Below are 23012 nucleotides of genomic sequence, written 5' to 3' on the forward strand. Positions count from 1 at the left end.
CCTCGGCTGGCGGCAGCGGTGGTAAGCCCGATGCGTGTAAGCGCGCATGCGCACTCTCATTGCCGCGACGGATCAGGGAACACGGCTTTCGAGTGCGCATGCGCGGCCTAGCATTTTATTATATTAGATTAGTAAATGAAACAAAGCAGCACTTATCTGCAGTACTACAGCCATTCATGACAAGTTACACATTTTCAGCTACGGGCACTACTTGCTCTTTTGATTCTATAAATCCTAACCGTTGTTTAGGTTCAAAAAATAGGTAACTCTTATTCTGATGGGAAACAAAACATTTTACAGGAAATTTCAACAAAAAATTTGCTCCCAGGGCTAGGACTCTTGGCCTTAATGCCAAGAACTCCTTTCTACGCCTCTGAGATCTTAAAGACATGTCTGGAAATATTCGAACATTAGAACCTAAAAACTGATCATTTATATGACGAAAATGCAGACGTAATACATATTCTCTATCACTTTCCAAAGCAAGAGTTATTAACAAGGTTTTCCTTTCCGTTATGACCTCTAAAGAGTTTTCCAGAAAAGTTTATCTCCTTTTCTTCTCACCTCCCCCCTAAACATTCATGTTAACACGTAAGCACAAAATGAGGCCCGAAGCAGTGTAAAGTTGTAGTTGGTCTACACCAGTGTTCTTCAACCTTTTGACACCTATGGACCGGCGGAAATAATAATAATAATTTTGTGGACCAGCACCGGTCTGCGGACCGGCAGTTGAAGAACACTGGGCTAATTCGTGTCCATCTCCACTCAATCTCCGCCCCAGACCCCTGCCCCCATAACAGTACTAATTGTAACACCATTTTTACAATGGAAAAAGCCCAACCTACTGGAACAACTGACTAACCCAATCCACCTCAACCAGGCACAGGAGAACCCACTCACTATTCACACACCCACCAACCAAAAATGTCAAAAGAGGAAAACTATATGACAACCTAATGGCCACCAAAGCAGCTAAACTAGACAGACAAATCACCAATTTGCTATCTACGACCACAGACTACAAAACCTTCAAAAAAGAAACTAAAACCCTACTCTTCAAAACACACATAAAACCTGTCTAACACGACAAGTTCCTTCCCTAACTCCACCTACCACACACTCCACCCATATCTAATCTAAAATGTTTCGAATTACTCAACATGTTGCTCCTTAAGTTCTTAACAATTCTTATGTAATTCCTAAGTTCGACAATTCTTATGTAATGCTTACGACAATTCTTATGTAATGTTACAACTCTTGTAACCTCCTGACAACCCTTGTGTAATCCGCCTTGAACTGCGAGGTAAAGGCGGAATAGAAATCACTAATGTAATGTAATGTAATTTTTTCCATTCATTTTTCATATACAGTGGTGCCTCATACAACGGACGCCTCGCACAGCGCACGCTGCGCACAACGAACTTTATGTCTTGATCCGTACAACGAACTTCGTTTCACACAACGAAGTCGCCCGAGCTACATCCTTCCGCGCAGGCACTGCGCTTAACTGCCCTCTCTCCGCCTGGCTCCCTCTTGCCCCCCCGACTCCCCGACACGATCGGGGCAAAAAGGAGCCCAAGCCCTCTTGCCCCGCCGATTCCCCAACTCCCCGATAATATCGGGCCAGGAGGGAGCCCAAGTCCTCCTGGCCACGGCGACCCCCTAACCCCACCCTGCACTACATTACGGGCAGGAGGGATCCCAGGCCCTCCTGCCCTCGACGCAAACCCCCCCTCCCCCCAACGACCGCCCCCCCAGCTGACCCGCGACCCCCCTGGCCGACCCCCACGACACCCCCAACCCCCTTCCCCGTACCTTTCTGTAGTTGGCCGGACAGACGGGAGCCAAACCCGCCTGTCCGGCAGGCAGCCAACGACGGAATGAGGCCGGATTGGCCCATCCGTCCCAAAGCTCCGCCTACTGGTGGGGCCTAAGGCGCCTGGGCCAATCAGAATAGGCCCGGGAGCCTTAGGTCCCTCCTGGGGGCGGGGCCTGAGGCACATGGGCCCAACCCGACCATGTGCCTCAGGCCCTGCCCCTAGGAGGGACCTAAGGCTCCCGGGCCTATTCTGATTGGCCCAGGCGCCTTAGGCCCCACCAGTAGGCGGAGCTTTGGGACGGATGGGCCAATCCGGCCTCATTCCGTCGTTGGCTGCCTGCCGGACAGGCGGGTTTGGCTCCCGTCTGTCCGGCCAACTACAGAAAGGTACGGGGAAGGGGGTTGGGGGTGTCGTGGGGGTCGGCCAGGGGGGTCGCGGGTCGGCTGGAGGGGCGGTCGGAGGTTCTTGGGGGTGGCGGTCGTTGGGGGGAGGGGGGGTTTGCGTCGAGGGCAGGAGGGCCTGGGATCCCTCCTGCCCGTAATGTAGTGCAGGGTGGGGTTAGGGGGTCGCCGTGGCCAGGAGGACTTGGGCTCCCTCCTGGCCCGATATTGTCGGGGAGTTGGGGAATCGGCGGGGCAAGAGGGCTTGGGCTCCCTTTTGCCCCGATCGTGTCGGGGGGGCAAGAGGGCTTGAGCTCCCTTTTGCCCCGATCGTGTCGGGGAGTCGGGGGGGCAAGAGGGCTTGAGCTCCCTCTTGCCCCGATCGTGTCGGGGAGTCGGGGGGGGCAAGAGGGCTTGAGCTCCCTCTTGCCCCGATCGTGTCGGGGGTGCCAGGGACCACACGGAGTCACCCACCGTACCACCCGATTCGGGTAAGCGCAGGTATCGGTGGGTGGCTTATTTGCGGGGGGGGGTGCCTTATTTTACATTTTTTTCTAAAAAGGGGGGGCTGTCTTATTTGATGGCCCTGCCTTATCATCGGGGAAACACGGTAGAAAAAAAAAAAAATGAACAGTTAAGTCCCAGTTTTTGCCGCTGAGACTCTGCCCTCTCTCACTGTAAAATTAGACTCTACTTAGTCTGTCTTTAAATTTAAAAAATGTGTGTTGTTTTAAAAAACAATTATATTTTAGATGTATCTAAATAAAAATAATAACCAAAAATTTATCTTTTTTTATGTCATCTTAGCATATTTTATGCTACAGAACGAATTATTTTTTTTAACATGTATTGTTATGGGAAAACGCGTTTCACATAACGAACTTTTCGCATAACAAACTTGCTCCTGGAACGAATTAAGTTCGTTGTGTGAGGCACCACTGTATATACACCCACACACAAATATAATTGTATTAACAATACATAATGGTTAACCACAAAATTACAATACACAAAGCACACTGTATGCTTTTAAACATTCATTCCTACCAGAAAACAGATAACCCCATGCAAATGCAGGACCTGAAACTAAAAGTACTAATATTTACAAACAAACCCTAAGATGCAAGACTCTGCAAGCAGTATAACCCCAGAAGAAAAGAAACAAATGCATTTCTTCCTGAACAGACAAATCAATCACTAAATAAAAAAATTAAAAGCATTTCCCCTACAATTGTTGTCTCTCTCCTTCCATGTGCCTTGCCTTCTGGCCTGCCCCCCGGTGTTATCTTTGGGCCGGTCCACGGTACGATCAACGCGGCGTCTTCGAGCCGGCTCCCTGAGTGCTGCATTGCACAAAGCTGTGGGCAGTGGCTCCTTGCACGCATCCCGCGCCTCATCTGGAAGCTTTCCCTCTGACATTGCGACGTCAGAGAGAAGGCTTCCGGTTCAGGCGCAGGATGTGCGTATGAGCCTTTTCCCACGGCTTTGTGCACTGCAGCACTCAGGGAGCCAGCCCAAAGACGCCGCGTTGATCGCACCATGGACCGGCGGCTGAAGAATGCTGTCTTGGGCCCGATGGACATGCCAGCCCTGTGGACCAACAGAAAATTTCTGCGGACCGGCACCGGTCCACGGACCGGCGGTAGAAGAACACTGGTCTACACAAATACTGCAGACAAATATCCATCAGCAATGTAATAGGTTAAAATGTCTTCCCTGAGACAGACTTGAAGTCTAGTGAATGATTCTCTCATTCATCTGTAAAAATATATAAAAATCTTAAGCCTTTCTATAGAATTTCTTTTAATCTCTTAAATTTGATTCTCTCCAATCTGGTCCTTTCTACATGAGAACCTACAGGAAAGCAAAGTCTTTTCCACACCTTGTTAGAATGAAGAGCTTATATCTAGGCTACCATAGTACCACGTCAACATTTTATTTAGAAAGCAGATTCTCTTCTCCATTATTTTAGCCCTGCATCAATTAGTTTCAGCAACTGGTTCAACTGTTTCAGGCAAAATCCATTTTCACTTGCTGCCACTGAATGCATGAATGTTTAATCCTGCTTTTTCCCGGAACTCAGAATTATACATTTATTAATGCAACATGGTAAGCCCATAATTAGTTCAGACTCCATCAAACCATTGAAGCAAGTTGGTAACCTTTGCTATAGAAGAGGTGTTATCTTACAGTGATTTATATGATTGGATGTTTCATTTCCATCTAGTAAGTTGGTTTTTTTTAAATTTTTTATTTATGCTCTTTTCTTTCTACCCAATTCTGAAGGCTTAGGTGGTAATTCTAGGCACTAGGATGATGCATGCTAAGTACAGATTCTATAATGTTGGTTGCATGTGCAATTGCTTACATAGAATACTAACATAAGTCTGCATCTGTGTGCCATATTTATGACAACCAATGGCTGATATAAATGCTTGTGTTTAACTGTAGGCCACAAAAAGTAGTGCTCAGGAAACCTTACACACTCCAATGGGAATTCAGATTCCACTGTACTCAAAACAAGTCAGTGGTGTTGGAATTCTTCACCATTCCCTTTACATGGAGAGTGAAAAATATTTTTTGTGGAGATACATTTTTGTTCTTTTTTTCTCTTTTTACATCCTTGTATATTCTACATCCCAATAACTTATAATAGCTTAAAAAGCATATATATCGAAAAGGAATTAAAAGTGTATCACTTAGCTTAAGATCCTTATCGGTTCCCCTTCCCGACGCGTTTCGGATCTTTTTCAAGGTCGGGGGAACAAAAGATAAGGTTAGTCCTTAACCATACATTTTCTGCCACTGGCTTATCCAATGTGGCAGAAAATGTATGGTTAAGGACTAACCTTATCTTTTGTTCCCCCGACCTTGAAAAAGATCCGAAACGCGTCGGGAAGGGGAACCGATAAGGATCTTAAGCTAAGTGATACACTTTTAATTCCTTTTCGATATATATGCTTTTTAAGCTATTATAAGTTATTGGGATGTAGAATATACAAGGATGTAAAAAGAGAAAAAAAGAACAAAAATGTATCTCCACAAAAAATATTTTTCACTCTCCATGTAAAGGGAATGGTGAAGAATTCCAACACCACTGACTTGTTTTGAGTACAGTGGAATCTGAATTCCCATTGGAGTGTGTAAGGTTTCCTGAGCACTACTTTTTGAGGTTACTATTTTCTCATATTTTGTTGTGAGTCATAAAAGTTTGGCAGATAACTGTAGGCCAAGCATGTCAAACTCAAAGGCTGATACGGGCCAAATAAACAAGGTTTAAGTTTATGTGGCTAAATCACAAGTAAGACAGGATTCTAATTAGAGCTCTAGGAGAGTATAGAAAGGGTCTCAAGAGCTCACAGCTAAAAGCTCGATATGTCTTACAAGCTGATAACCATAGGGTGAGCTATCATCGATCTTTTTAACTACTCCAATGTACACTCCATATTATCAGAAACCCTCTATAGATAGTTTTTTCAGATTTTAATTTTAATTTTAATGATTCTATAAATTATGATTCTATAAGTTATGATTCTTAAGATAGAACTGTCGGTGTTTATAACTTCCACTGTATAAATCTTAAAGTACTTAGCTTAATAGCATAGTATCATGGTGACTACGGAAGATCTCCGTTTCGCTCTCATTAATTTGGAAAGAGCTTCATCAGGAAAAGAGCCGACATTCTCACTACAAAGTGAAAGAAGCATAAAAATAATTATAATTATTTAAAACTCAAACATTTAAAATAGAAACTACCAAACAATTTCTTTTTTTGCTTGTGTACTAGAAAGCTTAATGGCAGAGTTATTAGGAGTACTTCTAAATAAATTGTTACGTTTAGAACAACGGTGGATAGATCGACTACATAGCCTACAACCATCTGGCTTAAATATAGCCATTAACTGGCAAGCTTTTATTTAAGTTAACATTACCATCAGAAATAATTTCGCACTTCGAATAGTGGTAAGTCCCGGATATGACATCATCCCTGTCGTCTAACTAAATCTGAAGCTGGGTAGCGCTGTTGCTTCCGGATATGACCTCAGACGCCTTCATATTTAAACTCTGAGCACAAGTAGTGTTTTCAAGACGGCTTCAGACAAGACTCAGTCACGCTGTGTCTTTTAACCTACAGGTTTTTTTCTTTGTTAAAACCAAGGCCGATATAAATAGGTATGTCTAAAAACTATAGTGCTGTTTAAATACTAGTTAAACCTCATTCTGTATACCTTAAATTTAGGTGTAGTTTTTGTGAGCCTGATATACACAGTGGATTTTCAATAGCAAGCGCTATAAATATATATATATATATCCTTTTCTTTTCTCTTTTTTGAGATATATGTAGATCAGGTTAAATATTTAGAAGTATTCCCAATAACTCTGCCATTAAGCTTTCTAGTACACAAGCAAAAAAAGAAATTGTTTGATAGTTTCTATTTTAAATGTTTGAGTTTTAAATAATTATAATTATTTTTATGCTTCTTTCACTTTGTAGTGAGAATGTCGGCTCTTTTCCTGATGAAGCTCTTTCCAAATTAATGAGAGCGAAATGGAGATCTTCCGTAGTCACCATGATACTATGCTATTAAGCTAAGTACTTTAAGATTTATACAGTGGAAGTTATAAACACCGACAGTTCTATCTTAAGAATCATAACTTATAGAATCATAATTTATAGAATCATTAAAATTAAAATTAAAATCTGAAAAAACTATCTATAGAGGGTTTCTGATAATATGGAACGTACATTGGAGTAGTTAAAAAGATCGATGATAGCTCACCCTATGGTTATCAGCTTGTAAGACATATCGAGCTTTTAGCTGTGAGCTCTTGAGACCCTTTCTATACTCTCCTAGAGCTCTAATTAGAATCCTGTCTTACTTGTGATTTACAAACAAAAATACAGGTTCTATGTGCAATTGTGTAGAATTTTCAATAAATTCAAGGAGGGAAAGACCTCAGAAGCCTGCGCCAACCAGAATATCAAATTCTGTTATGGTTATTCAGCAGGACAGGTTTGTAATCATAGGTCTCACACGCCCCTCCACACCGGTCTACCAACATAACATTTTTTCTCGTGTATTAAACACTTCTCACTTTTAAACTTGTAGCGGAGCCGGTATCTGTGACTTCAGTATTGCCGGACTCTGCTCACTTAAATGCAACCTCGACGTGCTTCCTTAAGGTAGGAAGACCTGCTGGAACACTCTTCATAATGCAGAAAACACAATTAGTACAAAAACAGTTCGTGATGAAAGATCAAGTATCTTTATTATGTACTGGAATGCTGGAGTCTATTTCCAGACGCAGTCCTGACTCCACAATGATAAAGATATTCCACAAACAAAAATATAGCTGAGTCCAGACAGTAAGGCTCAGCTACCACCTTAATGCAGGTAAGTAAAGACATAACATAGTCCAAAAATCTGGTTCTCAGATAGTCCAAATAAACATCAAAACAAATGCTGCTGCTTTAAACTTCAATAGTCTTTCAGCCTTATAACACAATCCTTTATATCAGAGAACTCAGGCTAGGATGGCCCAAAACAAAAGAGGCCAACCGGGACCTTTAGTCAGGTAAGTAATCACCAAAATAAACCTTCAATCAAAAAGATTTAGCCTTGTGATTTAGCCTTTTTTAAGGTTTTTTTGTGTGTTTCACGACTTTTTGGAGGATATTTAAGAATTTAATTATGGCAGAAGGCCTTTGGCAGTCTTCTTTTGGCTTTACTTCAGCAACGACTAATCAATTACTACAAGATACAGCAGCATTTGGTGGACATGCCATTTCTGATATGACTAATGACATTAACGCACAAACGGATTTTTCCTCGATTATAACATGTTTGAAATATATCACCAGACTTGAACTGAACGGGTCTGCACTTATAGAATATTGTAAAGCAGAGCGCATTCTGAGAGGCCTAAGAATGATGACTGCTCCACAAATATTTAAATCAGATGAGATTTTCATCGATACTTGGAACAAGATTCTGAATAGATGTTCTTGTGACTTGATGCTCTTAATTATTGAGCGGAGCAAAAAAGAACTTACACATCAGAAAGGTCTCTTAGAAGAATTATTGCAAGTTAAAAGAACAGCTTTATCATCAACACAATTTGAACAGAAAATGAGTGACGTTCAAGACGTTATTAATCCATATCGAGAAAATATCAGAAAACAGAAACAAAGAAAAGCCCTCCGAGATGCTAATGACTATTCCAACAAAAGAGTATACAAATGGATGTATACCACATTATTGAAAAATAATGAAAAACCATCAGATCAGAGCACAGAGTCCCTATCGGGCTCCTCTAGCAGCGATGGCTTCGGAAACGACTTCTCTGACCAGCAGCAAAAAAACTACCAAAGAGGCAGAGGAAGAGGAAGACCCAGAGGCAGAAGTCGAGGACGCAAGAACAGCCGCAACAATTATTAGACCAGAAGACCTCCACCTCTACGATTATCAATATTTCTGACCGTGTATTGACTCAAGAAGAAGAAAAAGTACTATCTAAAGGGCTAGCGTTTGTTCCAACTGCTCCCTTTGATTATTTTCAATTCCAAGTTGATCTAGAAAGATTTATTCGATCTTTATCCTTAAAAAAAAATTTTTATGACAAAGAATCTTGTTGTGACAGATCAATAGTAACAAAGAAATCTAGTTGGTGCCCTCCAGGCCCCCTAGACCCTTTACTTTACACCTTTAAGCAACTGGTATTACAGGATGTAGCTCCTTTTCGATACAAAAAAATTGAGACTCACAATTTGACTAAAAACGAACATTTTGCTTTACTGAAACTTCAGCAAGACCATTCTGTAGTGATTAGTAGAGCCGACAAAGGTGGAGGAACAGTCATTTGGAATATGACAGATTATTTAGATGAACTGATGAAACAACTATCAGATAATACCACCTATGTTCAGTTGAACGAAGATCCTACTCCACAGTTGAGAGCCATTATTTTGGCCTTAACTCAAGAAGGCTTTAATGAAGGATATGTGACTAAAAAAGAATTTCAATTCTTAAATAAGGAACATAGTACTATACCATGGATGTACTTACTTCCGAAAATACACAAGAGACTGAACAAACCTCCTGGAAGACCAATTATTTCCTCAATTAATTCCATTCTTGAGCCCCTTTCAACCTATGTCGATTACTTTTTGAAACCTATAATTATGACGGGTGATTCCTATATCAAAGATACTTCTCAGTTTTTGCTGTGGTTACAAAGTTTGGAGTTAGCGAATAGTCCTATTATTCTAGTTACCTTAGATATTGTGTCACTATACACTTCGTTACCTCAGGATAGATGTCTAGAAATTGCTCATCTAGCACTTCAATCTAGACACCGTCCTCATCAATGCCCTACTGCTTTCATTATGTCACTTTTAGAGCTAGCATTAACAAAAAATTTTTTTACCGATGGCAAAGACTTGTACCTGCAAATAAAAGGGGTAGCAATGGGTGCTACTTGCGCCCCGTCTATAGCAGGTCTTTACATGAAGCAGTATGAGGAAACATATTTGGTATCCCATCAATGGAGTCAGTATATAGCAGGCTGGAAAAGATATATTGATGATGTTTTCATGATCTGGCAAGGTTCAAATGATCAGCTTATTGAGTTTACTGAATGGTTAAACACTAACGACACTAACATTCAATTCACCAGAAACCATTCCATGGAAGGTATTAACTTCTTAGACACATGGGTTAGTGTTAGAGATAACCATTTTGAATCTAAACTTTATATCAAACCTACTGACACTACCAGCCTGCTTCATTATGACAGTTGTCACCCTACTCTTCTTAAGAATAGTCTACCATTAGCTCAATTTTTGCGTTTTAGACGTATTTGTACTCATAAAGCTGATTTTAAATCTTCAGCTAAGAAACTGGCTAATAATCTACGACATAGGGGTTATCCAGAAAAACAGCTAAAACAATCATACCGAAGAGCCAAGTTTAACCACCAGGAATGGCTATTATATCCCTCCAGGGAAAAGACGGATGAGGGCACTGACTCAGAATATGCTGATGAAGTTCAAACTTTTGTACTTAAATATAATGCAGAATCAGACCAAATAGCGAATATTATTAACAATCACTGGAGGATTGTTCAAAATAATCCCTGTTTTGAAAATTCAAAGCTACGTTTAACATATTCAAGATCACGTAACTTAAGAGAATTTTTGAGACTACAACCGGATTTAGTACAGAATGATCCATATAACACGTCTGGATCCCACTCTAGTTGTGGGAGATGTCAGATCTGTTCATTAAATATCCAAGGTACATTCTTTGAGAATCCTTTAGATCATAGGAAATACTGGTTAAAACATGTCACCACCTGTAGATCGGATTATGTTGTGTACTCTATTATTTGTCCCTGCCAGAAAATCTATGTGGGTAAAACAACTAGGCAGTTTAATATCCGCATGGCAGAACACAAATCCTGTCTAAAACTTAAAAGGAAGGAGGCGCCATTGGTTGCCCACTGTCTAGAACATAATCATGTCTTTACAGAATTAAAATGTATGATCATTGATTCAATACCGGCATCTATAAGAGGGGGGGATAGGGGGAATAAATTGTTACGTTTAGAACAACGGTGGATAGATCGACTACATAGCCTACAACCATCTGGCTTAAATATAGCCATTAACTGGCAAGCTTTTATTTAAGTTAACATTACCATCAGAAATAATTTCACACTTCGAATAGTGGTAAGTCCCGGATATGACATCATCCCTGTCGTTTAACTAAATCTGAAGCTGAGTAGCGCTGTTGCTTCCGGATATGACCTCAGACGCCTTCATATTTAAACTCTGAGCACAAGTAGTGTTTTCAAGACGGCTTCAGACAAGACTCAGTCACGCTGTGTCTTTTAACCTACAGGTTTTTCTTTGTTAAAACCAAGGCCGATATAAATAGGTATGTCTAAAAACTATAGTGCTGTTTAAATACTAGTTAAACTTCATTCTGTATACCTTAAATTTAGGTGTAGTTTTTGTGAGCCTGATATACACAGTGGATTTTCAATAGCAAGCGCTATAAATATATATATATATCCTTTTCTTTTCTCTTTTTTGAGATATATGTAGATCAGGTTAAATATTTAGAAGTACTCCCAATAACTCTGCCATTAAGCTTTCTAGTACACAAGCAAAAAAATAAATTGTTTGATAGTTTCTATTTTAAATGTTTGAGTTTTAAATAATTATAATTATTTTTATGCTTCTTTCACTTTGTAGTGAGAATGTCGGCTCTTTTCCTGATGAAGCTCTTTCCAAATTAATGAGAGCGAAACGGAGATCTTCCGTAGTCACCATGATACTATGCTATTAAGCTAAGTACTTTAAGATTTATACAGTGGAAGTTATAAACACCGACAGTTCTATCTTAAGAATCATAACTTATAGAATCATAATTTATAGAATCATTAAAATTAAAATTAAAATCTGAAAAAACTATCTATAGAGGGTTTCTGATAATATGGAACGTACATTGGAGTAGTTAAAAAGATCGATGATAGCTCACCCTATGGTTATCAGCTTGTAAGACATATCGAGCTTTTAGCTGTGAGCTCTTGAGACCCTTTCTATACTCTCCTAGAGCTCTAATTAGAATCCTGTCTTACTTGTGATTTAGCCTTTTTTAAGGTTTTTTTGTGTGTTTCACGACTTTTTGGAGGATATTTAAGTTTATGTGGGCCACAAAAAAGCAAAAATGTCATTTTTCATAGAAACTTAGCTTTATATCAAAAAGTTGTTTTTTTCCGGCCATTGAAGGAGCTCCATCTGTAGTTTTGACAGAGGTAAATTGTATTTTTGCAAAAGTTCATAAACACAATTTCATATATCTTGTCCCATTGTAGAGCCACGCATCAATAACTTACCAGACACAAAATAATTGCACAAATTAATAAGTGTAACATAAATAAACCTACACTCATATTTTTATTGTAATCCGAAGGCAAAATATTTCCTGTTAGGCACACCAAGCAAGCCAATACAAGTCTAATGGTGTGGTAGGTATTATTATCATCTGATTCATTGCCAGTATTAGTAGGGGGAAATGGTGTTATGGCTAGAGGCGCAAACTTGTCTAGGGTACCAAAGGCGTCTGCGTCGTAGTACTTAATAAAAATAAGCAACTGGTTAAACTTGTACGTTGTATCGTTGTTTTTGACTGGCTTAGATAGGCGACTGCTCAGCGCCGATAAATTGCATGAGAAATTTTGTGACTCTAGTTATGACTTATCTGATTGGGATTTGGCAACAAAGTTCTTCTCTAAGGGCTCCTTTTAAGAAGGCGTGTTAGGGCCTTAGCTCGCGGAATAGCGCGCGCTAAATTGCCCCGCGCGCTAGCCGCTACCGCCTCCTTTTGAGCAGGTGGTAGATTTTCGGCTAGCGCACGCTAATCCGATGCATGCGCTAAAACGCTTAGCGCACCTTCGTAAAAGGAGCCCTAAATGCTTCAAGGTGAAAATCAATGTAAATTAAACCTACACCAAAACAATTTTATATATATATATATATTATAATAATTTTATTTTGTTGTTCAGGTGTCCTCAAGGTGAAAGCATTCACTAGTTGAACAGAAAGTACCCCATTCAATAGCTTTACTTTTGCAGCGGCATATCAGCCGTATGCTACATACCATCATAGGACCTCCAAAGTTTGTGCGTTATTATAATAGTTAAATCAATCAATAAATAAACAGTACTAGTGATTTATCCCTTGAAGCACACTTTTTTAAAATAATTATTGAAAGCTTAAGTCCAGGTTAGTTATTTCAATGAACCAGTGGCGTTTGTAGTTCAATATGATCGGCTAATTAAGCCGGGGAATAGCATAATTTTTTTGTGGCTGGCTCAGTCCAACCGAGCTCAGTTGCGGGAATCATCCCTTCATCAGGAACCCTAAAAATTTCCAACTCAAGCCATAAGCAAGTGTGAACTCTATTAACTGGTTGTAACAAGAGCTCCCGGAATGATTAGAGAAGAATTTTGTTGCCAATTGTGATGACATCATCAGTGATGCAGCAGAGGGAAGGCCTCAGCAGGGAAGGCCGCGAAGCAACCCATTCAGAGCACTGCTGCTACTTTAGGAAGCCTTGGAGCGGAGGTATATCGGGTCTCACTGGGGTGGGAGAGGGGTTACTGAATTGACGAGTCCGATTTTTGTCAGTGAATCGGGCAGCACTAGTGTCAGTGATGGAGTCGGGGAATGTTGAGGACTTTCGGGGGGATGAGGGTGGCTTTGGGGGTCAACTTTAACTAGAGCTATTTTTGGGGTAGGTCTTATATTAGGAGCATCTTTAAAAATCATACTAGGGCTTATTTTGGGGATAGATCGTATTTTCAGGAAAACAGGGTATATGTATTTTTTTTTTTTTAGAAAGAACACAGTACAGTACTCCCCCGATATTCGCGGGGGTTCTCCTGCGAATGTCAAAAAACCGCGAATATGGTTTTAGGCAGAGGAGATAGGAGAGGGCAGCTGGAGAGGCAGGAGAGGGCAGCCGAAATGCCGGCGAATAAAGGAAGTCACTCATTGTATACTCCAACCACCTCTTCCTGTACTAAAGTCGGGCCTCACTAATCAGGAGCTGCTTTGACATGCAGCTCATGATTGGTGAGGACCAACTTTAGTACAGGAAGAGGCGGTCGGAGCATACTGCGAGTGATTTCCTTCACTCGCCAGCGCTCCGGCTGCCCTCTCCTGCCTCTCCAGCTGCCCTCTCCTGCCTCCCCTTCACTGGCAGAAAATACCATGAATGAACGGGATCACAGACCGCAAATTCATGGTAGAGTATTGTATTATTAAATTTACACATTGTTTTGGGTGAAAGGGAGCGCAGCTAGTTTGCACTGGGGGCTTCATAAGTATTCTATAACCCCCAATCCACCCATGGCTCTCCCAGGTCCATGCCCTCACTGGCATAGTGAGGGTGGAAGGTGCCTGGAGCAATGGCGCCCTCCTCACCCTCTGCTCTGCCCTCCTTCCCCACTCTTTCCCTGTCCCCCTTCCACAAGCGTGCCACTTCCCTTCCCCTCCCCCTACCTGCTTAGCTTCCCTAGCATGAGCAGCAACTCCAACTTTCCGCCCACACTGGCATCAGCTCTCCCCCTAATGTCACTTCCTAGTTGCGGGACCCGGAAGTGACATCGGAGGGGAGTGATGAGGCTGGGCATACGCCAGCGAAGAGCTAGAGGTACGGTGGGGGGGGAGGGGAAGTGAAGGCACATGCATGACGGGGGGAGGAGCAGGAAGGAGGGAGTAGAGAAGAAGAGAGGTGCTGGCGCCCCCACCAAGATGGTGCCCGGAATAGTCTGCCCCCCTCCCCCTCTTACTACACCACTGCATGCCCTCCTTGAAGTTTCAAGCTCTGGATTTTGATTACACATCTTATGAAATACCAATGATGGGCAGTTACACTTGTAATTAAGGCGGATTATAATCTATGATTGCTCATCAACACCAATGGCCAACTCATCATTAAATTACTTTACATGTTACGTTATTTGCATGTGAAAATCTGCACACTAATCAAAATTGGAGCATGAAACTTCTAGAATTTGGGGCTTAGGGTCCTTTTCTTTGCACAATACAGCAGAAGTTTGTTATTACATACTATAAACCATGAAAATAAATTTTTGCCAGGCCTGATCCTCCTTAGTTTCTAAGGCCTAATTAGTTTATAGGTTTGAGTTCTTCCTAGCCAATGTTGCTTGGGAGATACAAAAAAGCGTGTTTGTTTCAAAAAAGTAGTATAAAAATTGAATATATATCCAAAGTGTGCATACTGCAAAAAAAAAATCAGCATTATATTTATTTAGGGATTGTTTTTAAAGTTCTATTTCAATAAAAATGTTAAAGGTTCCTAGGGACCAACATTTCAGAATGACTGGGGTTACCAAATATAATATAAATTAACTCTCCATGAATACAGCAAAAGAATTAGCTCAATACTGGGGGTGCCCAGTATCCACTAGCACTCATTGAGCTGGCTCCTATGTACAACATTATGATACAGAGTGCAAAAGCATTTGGTGGTGATGTTTTCATGACTAGATGGCTCTCTTTCCTATTGGAATTGTATTTCCTCCCTCCAAAACTGTTGTCAAAATAAGTCTTGTAGGTTATAATGTACGTTTCCCCTATTTGTCTGTATTTATTATGTACAAACCGCTTAGAAGATTGATAAGCGGTATATCAAATTTTTATTAAACTTTTAACTAAGAGCCCCTTTTACAAAGCCATAGTAGTTATTTTCCCATGGCAAAAGCACCAAAGCCCAGCGGAATTGAACAGGCTCCGGTGCATTTGCCTTGGGAGAAGCGCTACAGCGGCTTTGTGAAAGGGGTCTTTAAAGCTAGGTTTCACAACAGTGTAGACTATATGCCTACGTCACTCTAAGAAATTCAAAGAAGATGATCTAATCTAATCTAATGTTTGGCTTTATATACCGAGACATCAGTCCAAGAAAGCTCAACTCGATTTACAATAATTAATTTAACAAATAAAAACCATAAAGAATAAGACTAAGGGCACCTTTTACTAAGGTGCGCTAGCGTTTTTAGCGCACGCAAAAGATTAGCGCGTGCGCTAGCTGAAAAATTACTGCTTGCTTAAAAGGAGACGGTAGTGGTTAGCGCGCACTAAAACCGCTAGCGCGCCTTTGTAAAAGGAGCCCTAAGTTATGGAAGATTAATTTTCAAAGTGTTTAGCAAATAAAATAGTATTTAAAGATATATGAAAAAGTTGGAGTGAACCGGAACTCCTTAAAAGGAGTTGGAGATCATTCCAAAGTTGAGAGAGCTTAAAAATCAGAGACTGAGTAAAAATCTTGACTCCTTTTATCTCTTTCTTGGAAAGAAGAGAATTGTTGATTACTTCTTGCAAAGGAAAATATGTAAACGTTCCAAGATAAAGGAAGAAGAGGAGTAAAGATACCATATAGGATTTTAAAAACAACAGAAGCACATTTGAATTGAACTCTAAAATAAACCGGGAGCCAATGGAGACTCTGGAACAACGGAGTCACATGGTCAAATTTACACTTCCCACAAATCAATTTCGCAGCAGTGTTTTGAATCAGTTGCAATCTATGAAGACAAGTTTTTGTGATACTGAGGTAAATAACATTACAATAATCGAGACGAGATAATATAATTGACTGAACTAATATGGAAAAATGTTGATGATGAAAGAGATGTCTAACCTTCCTCAATAAATGCAGGTTAAAGAAGCGCTTTTTGACCACAGGCTTGATTTGATCCTTAAAAGAGAGAGAGGAGTCAAGAAGGACTCCCAAAACCTTAGCAGAAAACTCAATCTGTAGAGAGGAACTAGAAACCAAAGCTACAGAAGGAGGAAGACAATCCAATTTTGGATCGTGGTTTATGTTATTAGAAATGACTGTAAATCAGAAGATGCAGTTCCACTATCCATCAATCTTCAATAGCTTATGAAGAATACAGTTTAAAATGCAATGAGGCTTTAAATAGATGTGTGATTATAGAGTGTAAAAAATCTAACAGATGCCACAATATTTAGATGCCTCCTGGCATTGTCTGTTATCCTGAACAGTTGATTTTAGTTATGAGAAAATTAAATTACTCTCTGCTGTATGACTGTATTGAATTAAAAATAATAATTTATTTAGAAAAAAGCAGAAATGGAAAAACAATGTTTAATAGAGGTAAATTTGTATGGCACAATTTATTAAATTATTCATAACTGTTAACCCTTCTGCATCACTGCTGTTTGTATAAATCTATGTTTCAAGTACATCAAAGTACTATTTCAGACTTTATACCGTTCGCTAATGCAGACCTCCGTGTGTCTGGTTTTAAAACTTAGATTGTCTGTGCACTGTGAGATAGAATTGTTGAAGAGATTTTTTAAGGCAGGCTTTTGCTGACCACCGGGGTATCGAAGGAGGGATATACTAATCGGTGTATGGATTGCTTTCTTAAAGTAGAGACATACAGATATTATTGCTTGATTGTGTCTTGAGTGAATGATGAGATTGTGTCTTGAGTGCCAGAGCATTTATCACGTTGGCTTGTGCTAAAAACCTCTAGAACATCTCGATAAAAGGGGACCTCAGATTGCGATTTATAGAATAGCCCTTAGCGCACATTCATGATTTTGCATTGAATTACATATACACTGTGAACCGAAAAAAAAATTGTATTTTCCACAGAACTCGGTCAATTCTTATGAAATTTAGTGCGTTTTCTGAATGAAGTTTGATGTAAAATGTTGGAAATATTTCCCACCGCACCATATAAGGAGCGGCGCACAGGTGGGTGGGAGTTGGAAAAGCTCACTCCTGCGTGCTGGGTGTGCCCCTGGCTGTGAGATCTGAGGCAGCTATCCAGAGGGGCTTAGCATGGGGCAGGAGTGTGGAAAACTTGCTCGTGCCAATGCAATGCTGGACCACCAAGGATTGGAGAAAAGAAGAAAAAAGGTATGCAGGGGGATTAAAAAATTGTTAGAATCGGCCGGGACAGGAGACGGGAGGGATCCCTCCTGTCCCGGCCTACCAGGTCATATGGAAGGCTGGCAGAGGTCTACAACAAGTCCGGGAGGGGGGGTCAGGTGGTCACTGGGTGATGACCCGAATATAGGACGAGACCTCAATTTTTGGGCCATTTTTTTGGCCCCAAAATCTCGTCCTATATTCCAGTATATACGATATTTTGGCCATTTTGCATTACTGTAGCCACAAATACACTCACGGGCTCAATTCTATAAATGGTGCCTAATGGTGTCTAACTTGAAGGTGATGCTAGATGTCCATTATAGAATCATACCTAGTGGTGCCTAAGTGGACTTAAGCATTGTTAGGCATCATAAAGAAAAGCACTGATATTTAGGTCAAGTTTTCCCAGCCCCTAGCTCAGATGCTTAGCAATACCTAAAAGGTCTCTCTTACCACATACAATCAAGAATGCAAAGAACTCATCAATGATATTTACACACTGGGGATATCTCAGAACGCTACTCTGATGATTTTCTGTCAGGTAGCAGCACTCCTCACTGACTTCACCCTGTGTATATCAAAGCTTCTTGCCACGCTTTATTATATATCGACTATTAACTTATATTAAAACCTGATATAATTTAAGCTTTTTTTTTCCTTTTTACTCTGATTTCTAATTTCAAATACTCATTATATTTTCCATTCTTCACATGTTTTCAAACTTCATGTAGGTTTTTTAACTATTTCTTTTATAGCTTTCAGTCCTTAATAAGCACTGCAAATATACAGCTGAACAAAAGCTAAGTTCATTTATGAATATTAAGGACTGAAAACTATAAAAGCAATAAAAGAAATAGTTAAAAAAACAACATGAAGTTTGAAAACATGTGAAGAGTGGAAAATATGCGAAGAATGGAAAATATAATGAGTATTTGAAATTAGAAATCAGAGTAAAAAGGAACAAATTACTCAAAATTGGAAAGATTATACTAAATTAAATTATACATTTTGGTGGAATTCAGTTTGTCACATATATAAGATGGAAACGATGTTAGCGTTACAACAAGGGAATCTTCATAATTTTAAAAAAATATGGGAACCATTGACTAATTACTCTAATGATCAGATATCTTAGCACATGGGTAGCAGATATGTGGGGGTGGGGTGGGAAATGTATATCATATGGAATTAGAAATACTGATAAAAAGGGGGGTATTTATTTTATCTTACAAGATTATTTGTTTGTAAATACAAGTGATAGGTGAAAATTGTTTGTATTATGTTTAATTCACTTGTAAGAATTCAAAATGAATAAATTTAAAAATTAAAAAAAAAAAAAGAAAATCATCAGAGAAGCGTTCTGAGATATCCCCAGTGTGTAAATATCATTGATGAGTTCTTTGCATTCTTGATTGTATGTGGCAAGAGAGACCTTGTTGATCTTTAATTGATAGTTTGCCACTCAGCCTATTTTATAGCTTAATAGCAAAACCTAAGTCAGCCAAGCCTATTCTCTGCCCCTAACCACACCTACTTTTCAGGTAGGCGTTGTTAGGCTTATGCGTTGCTGGGCGCCACTTGGATATTCACGCATAACCTAAATTGATCATTAAAATAATGTTTTTATTGTTTTTAATTAAATCTATATATATAAAATCGGATGTATGTATGTATGTGCCGCGATCACGCAAAAACGGCTTGACCGATTTGAACGAAACTTGGTATGCAGATCCCTCACTACTCGGGATGATATGTTCTGGGGGTCTCGCAGCCCACCTGCACACGTGGGCGGAGCTACAAACAGATAATCGGATTTCACCCATTCATGTCAATGGAAAAAATGTAAAGAGCTGCCAACGCAAAAACGGCTTGCCCAATTTGAACGAAACTTGGTATGCCGATCCCTCACTACCTGGGGTGATATGTTCTGGGGTCTCACGGCCCACCTGCACATGTGGGCGGAGCTACAAACATAAAATCAGATTTCACCCATTCATGTCAATGGAAAAAATGTAAAACAGCTGCCAACGCAAAAACGGTTTGCCCGATTTGAACGAAACTTGGTATGCAGATCCCTCACTACCTGGGGTGATATGTTCTGGGGGTATCGCGGCCAACCTGCACACCTGGGCGGAGCTACAAACAGAAAATCAGATTTCACCCATTCATGTCAATGGAAAAAATGTAAAAACTGCCTCCGCAAAACCGGCTTGCCCGATTTGAACGAAACTTGGTATGCAGATCCCTAACTACCTGGGGTGATATGTTCTGGGGGTATCGCGGCCAACCTGCACACCTGGGCGGAGCTACAAACAGAAAATCAGATTTCACCCATTCATGTCAATGGAAAAAATGTAAAAACTGCCTCCGCAAAACCGGCTTGCCCGATTTGAACGAAACTTGGTATGCGGATCCCTCACTACCCGGAATGATATGTTCTGGGGGTCTCGCGGCCCAACTGCACACATGGGCGGAGCTACAAACATAACTTCAGATTTCACCCATTCAAGTCAATGGGAAAAATGTAAAAAGCTGTGGGACCGATTTGAACTAAACTTGGTATGCTGATCCCTCACTACCTGGAGTGATATGTTCTGGGGGTCTCGCGGCCCACCTGCACACGTGGGCGGAGCTACAAACAGAACATCAAATTTCACCCATTCATGTCAATGGAAAAAATGTAAAAAGCTGCCATTCTCACTGTGACCAATTTGGACGAAACTTGGTATGCAGATCCCTCACTTCCTGGGTTGTTATGTTCTGGGGGTCTCGCGGCCCACCTGAACACGTGGGCGGAGCTACAAACAGAAAATCAGATTTCACCCATTCATGTCAATGGAAAAAATGTAAAAAGATGCCATTCTCACAGTAATTCAAAAATGGCTTGACCGATTTGAACGAAACTTGGTATGCAGATCCCTCACTACCTGGGGTGATATGTTCTGGGGGTCTCGCGGCCCACCTGCACACATGGGCGGAGCTACAAACAGAAAATCAGATTTCACCCATTCATGTCAATGGAAAAAATGTAAAAAACTGCCATTCTCACAGTAATTCCAACTACCTGGGATGATATGTTCTGGGGGTCTCGCGGCCCACCTGCACACGTGGGCGGAGCTACAAACAGAACATCAAATTTCACCCATTCATGTCAATGGAAAAAATGTAAAAAGCTGCCATTCTTACTGTGACCAATTTTGATGAAACTTGGTATGCAGATCCCTCACTACCTGGGTTGTTATGTTCTGGGGGTCTCGCGGCCCACCTGTACATGTGGGCGGAGCTACAAACAGAAAATCACATTTCACCCATTCATGTCAATGGAAAAAATGTAAAAAGATGCCATTCTCACAGTAATTCAAAAACGGCTTGACCGATTTGAACGAAACTTGGTATGCAGATCCCTCACTACCTGGGGTGATATGTTCTGGGGGTCTCGCGGCCCACCTGAACACGTGGGCGGAGCTACAAACAGAAAATCAGATTTCACCCATTCAAGTCAATGGAAAAAATGTAAAAAGCTGTGGGACCGATTTGAACGAAACTTGGTATGCAGATCCCTCACTACCTGGGGTGATATGTTCTGGGGGTCTTCCGGCCCACCTGCACACGTTGGCCGAGCTACAAGCAGAAAATCGGATTTCACCCATTCATGTCAATGGAAAAAATTTAATAAGCTGTGGGACCGATTTGAACGAAATTTGGTATGCAGATCCCTCACTACCTGGGGTGATATGTTCTTGGGGTCTCACGGCCCACCTGCACACGTGGGCGGAGCTACAAACAGAAAATCAGATTTCACCCATTCAAGTCAATGGAAAAAATTTAATAAGCTGTGGGACCGATTTGAACGAAACTTGGTATGCAGATCCCTCACTACCTGGGGTGATATGTTCTTGGGGTCTCGCGGCCCACCTGCACACGTGGGCGGAGCTACAAACAGAAAATCAGATTTCACCCATTCAAGTCAATGGAAAAAATGTAAAAAGCTGTGGGACCGATTTGAACGAAACTTGGTATGCAGATCCCTCACTACCTGGGGTGATATGTTCTGGGGGTCTCGCGGCCCACCTGCACACGTGGGAAGGGTGGGTTCACCCAATAATGTATATGTTCTTGCTCCTGGAGGTGAAACTAAAAATGTTGTTTATAATCAAGTTTTGTGTTTGTTGTATTGTATTCATTTTGTCAAATATTTCGCCTTATAATTTGATTATTGTACTTTTTATAAAGCTGTAAAAATATAATTTCGTTCACCACTATAAAGTATCTTTATTTGAATCCATTTACTGTGTTATTGCTATAATTAAATACCCGTGCAACGCCGGGTCATCAGCTAGTATAATATAATATGCAATCTTTGTTTGTATACCACCAATACCTCATAGAAGTTCACAGCGGTTTACAGACAATAAAATAAAAATAGATACAGTACTATTAAACTTCCCTTACTGTCCCCAAAATGATCTTCCACTTTAGGTAGTTGAGGCCAGCAACGTGCTCAGTGTTAAGAAAAAATGGGATAAACATGTGGGCTCACTTCGAGGAAGTGCTTAGGGGGAGGGTTCTTTGAGTGGGCAGACATGTTGGGCCAATGGTCCTTTTCTGCCGTCATATTCTATGTTTTCTATGTTGTAAGTGAAATTTGTCTTGCTTCTTTCAAGCTATTTGTATATATTCTATGTTTTCTATGTTGTAAGTGAAATTTGTCTTGCTTCTTTCAAGCTATTTGTATATATATATATATATATATATATATATATATATATATATACAGTGATACCTTGGAATCTGAACTTAATCCATTCCAGAACCCCGTTCGAGTTCCAAGATAATTTTTCTCATTTAAAATAATAGAAACTGGATTACCGTATTTTCACGCATATAACGCACGCGTTATACACGATTTTACAAATCGTGCATAACCATGCGCGTTATACGTGTGAGCGTGTTTTACAATTTTTTTTTTACATTCTGATCCGGCATTCCCCCTGCGAACCGGCATCCTCCCCCCCCCCCGCTTGCGTCACCCCCCCTCCCCCGCGATCCTACATCCTCCCCACCAGAGAGCGAGATCAGAAGGCTTTGAGCATGCGCAAATGCTCAAAGCCTGGTCCAGCCCGGCAGAGGAAGAAGGAGGATCTCTCTCGCACCGCCCGGCCCAGCCCAGCCCAAACCAACGAGGGAGGATCTTCGGGCACTGGCACTGGCACATGCTGTGCATTGGTGCTGGTGCCGGTGCCCAATCGGGTAAGAGTTGTCTTTGCGGTGCTGGGGGGGATGTAGGATCGCGGGGGAGGGGGGGTGAC

Source organism: Geotrypetes seraphini, chromosome 5, assembly GCF_902459505.1.
Source record: "Geotrypetes seraphini chromosome 5, aGeoSer1.1, whole genome shotgun sequence".
NCBI lineage: Eukaryota > Metazoa > Chordata > Amphibia > Gymnophiona > Dermophiidae > Geotrypetes > Geotrypetes seraphini.